Source organism: Arachis duranensis, unplaced genomic scaffold (assembly GCF_000817695.3).
Source record: "Arachis duranensis cultivar V14167 unplaced genomic scaffold, aradu.V14167.gnm2.J7QH unplaced_Scaffold_343483, whole genome shotgun sequence".
Classification (NCBI taxonomy): Eukaryota; Viridiplantae; Streptophyta; class Magnoliopsida; order Fabales; family Fabaceae; genus Arachis; species Arachis duranensis.
The window spans coordinates 1,795,979-1,799,010 of NW_026264909.1; the positions used below are offsets into that span (position 1 = coordinate 1,795,979).

The 3,032-nt window shown below is 37.8% G+C and overlaps 1 non-coding gene across 1 annotated transcript; it reads right to left on the reverse strand.

Moving 5' to 3' along the window:
* Positions 1-1,020: 1,020 nt before the first annotated feature.
* On the reverse strand, positions 1,021-1,128 carry LOC127744418 (small nucleolar RNA R71). Its single transcript, XR_008005407.1, has one exon. It is a non-coding gene; the product is annotated as a small nucleolar RNA R71 (small nucleolar RNA).
* Positions 1,129-3,032: the final 1,904 nt, after the last annotated feature.

The window sequence follows — 3,032 nt, forward strand, 5'->3', positions numbered from 1 at the left end:
TGTTTTGATTCAAAAATTTCAAGTTTGTTACTTTCTTGTTACGAAAGGATTAATATTTAAATTCTAGAATCATATCTTTTAGTTTTTTATTAGTGAAGTCATCAATTTTAAAAATCAAATCCTTTTCAATCATATCTTTTCAATCAAATCTTTTTAAAATCATATCTTTCAACTAATTACTATTTCTTGTCTTTTTCGAAAATCACTAACCACTTTTTCAAAAATCTTTTTAATTAAAACTAAAACAATTAGTTAATTAAAAATCTTTTTAGTTTTAAAATCTTTTTTGTTTTGAAAAATCTTTTTTAGTTTTAAATTTTTGAAAACTCTTTCTCTTTCATCTCTTTCTATTCATTTTTGCTAACATTCCTCCTCTTTCTTCTCATTCTTATACTCCTTTTCCTCTGACACATCAAGGAATCTCTATACCGTGAGAGAGATGATTCCACTACTCCCTTTTGTTATCTTCTTTTTTATATGAGCAGAAACAGGGATAAAAACATTCTTGTTGAAGCTGATCCTGAACCTGAAAGGACTCTGAAGAAGAAGCTTAGAGAAGCTAAAGCACAACACTCCAGAGAAGACCTTTCAGAGAATTTTGAAAAAGAAGTAGACATGGCAGCCAAACCCAACAACAATGCAAGGGATGCAAGGAAGATGCTTGGTGACTATACTACACCAACTTTCAACTTTTATGGAAGAAGCATCTCAATTCCAGCCATTGGAACAAACAACTTTGAACTTAAGTCTCAATTAGTTTATCTAATGTAGCAGAATTGCAAGTTTTATGGACTTCCATCGAAAGATCCTCATAAGTTCTTAGCTGAATTCTTGCAAATCTGTGATACTGTTAAGACCAATGGGGTTGATCCCGAGGTCTACAGACTCATGCTTTTCCCTTTTGTTGTAAGAGACAGAGCTATGATATGGTTGAACTCACAACCTAGAGAAAGCCTGAACTCTTGGGACAAGTTGGTCAATGCTTTCTTGACCAAATTTTTTCCACCTCAAAAGATGAGCAAGCTTAGAATGGAACTCCAAACCTTCAAACAGAAGGAAGGTGAATCCCTCTATGAAGCATGGGAAAGATACAAGCAATTAACCAAAAGGTGTCCTTCTGATATACTTCCAAAATGGAGCATCATATGTATATTCTATGATGGTCTGTCTGAGTTGTCTAAAGATGTCATTGGACCATTCTGCTGGTGGATCCCTTCATCTGAAAATCCCTGCAGAAGCCTAGGAATTTATTGAAATAGTTGCAAATAACCAGTTCGTGTACACTTCTGAAAGAAATCCTGTGAAAAATGGGATGACTCAGAAGAAAGGAGTTCTTGAGATTGATACTCTAGAGCCATATTGGCTCAGAACAAAATGTTGACTCAGCAAGTCAATATGATTTCTCAGAATCTGACCGATTGCAAGCTGCATCTGGCAGTGCTAAAGAAGCTTCTTCTGAAGGAGAAGCTTATGACCTTGAGAATCCTACAATGGAAGAGGTGAATTACATGGGAGAATCCTATGGAAACACCTATAATCCTTCATAGAGAAATCATCCAAATTTCTCATGGAAGGACCAACAGAAACCTCAACAAGGCTTCAATAATAATAATAGTGGGAGAAATAGGTTTGGCAATAGCAAACCTTTTCCATCATCTTCTCAGCAACAGACAGAGAATTCTGAGCAGAGCCTCTCTGGCTTAGCAAACATAATCTCTGATCTATCTAAGACCGCTTTCAGTTTCATGAATGAAATAAGGTCCTCCATCAGAAATTTAGAGGCACAAGTGGGTCAGCCGAGTAAAAGAGTTACTGAAACTCCTCCTAGTACTCTCCCAAGCAATACAGAAGAGAATCCTAAAAGAGAGTGCAAGGCCATAACCATATCTAAAGTGGCCGAACTTGGAGAGAGTGAAAAGGCAGTGATTTCCAGTGAGGAAGACCTCAAGGGACATCTACTAACCAATAAGGAGTTCCCTATTGAGGAACCAAAGGAATCTGAGGCTCATACATAGACCATAGAGATTCCACTGAACTTACTATTGCCATTCATGAGCTCTGATGAATATTCTTCCTCTAAAGAGGGTGAAGACATTGTTGAAGAGTAAGTTGTTCAGTATCTGGGAGCAATCATGAAGCTGAATGCCAAGTTATTTGGTAATGAGACTTGGGAGGATGAACCGCCATTGCTCATCAATGAACTGAATACATGGATTCAGCAGACATTGCCTCAAAAGAAACCAGATCCCGAAAAGCTCTTAATACCTTGCACCATAGGCACCATGACCTTTGAAAAGGCTCTGTGTGACCTGGGGTCAGGTATCAACCTCATGCCACTCTCTGTAATGGAGAAACTAGGGATCTTTGAGGTACAAGCTGCAAAAATCTCACTAGAAATGGCAGACAAATCAATGAAACAGGCTTATGGACTTGTAGAGGATGTCTTAGTGAAGGTTGAAAGCCTTTACGTCCCTGCTGACTTCATAATCCTAGACACTGGGAGGGATGAGGATGAATCCATCATCCTTGGAAGACCCTTCCTAGCAACAGCAAGGGTTGTGATTGATGTAGACAGAGGAGAGTTAGTCCTTCAATTGAATGAGGACTACCTTGTGTTCAAGACTCAAGGATCTTCTTCTATAAACACAAATAAAGAAGCATGAAAAGCTTCTCTCAATATAGAGTCAGACAGAGCCCCCACACTCAACTTCTAAGTTTGGTGTTGGGAGGCCACAATCATTCTCTAAGCACATGTGAAGCTCTGTAAGAGCTTCCTATCAAGCTATTGACATTAACGAAGCGCTTATTGGGAGGCAACCCAATTTTATTTATCTATATTAATTACTCTTTCATTTTATTTTCCATTGTTATTATATGTCTTCTTTAGGTTGATGATCATGTGGAGTCACAAAAACAACTGCAGAATTAAAGCAAGAATAAAAAACAGCATAAAAAATAGCACACCCTGGAGGACGAGCTTACTGGTGTTTAAACACCAGTAAGGCTAGCAAATTGGGGGTTTAATGCCCAGT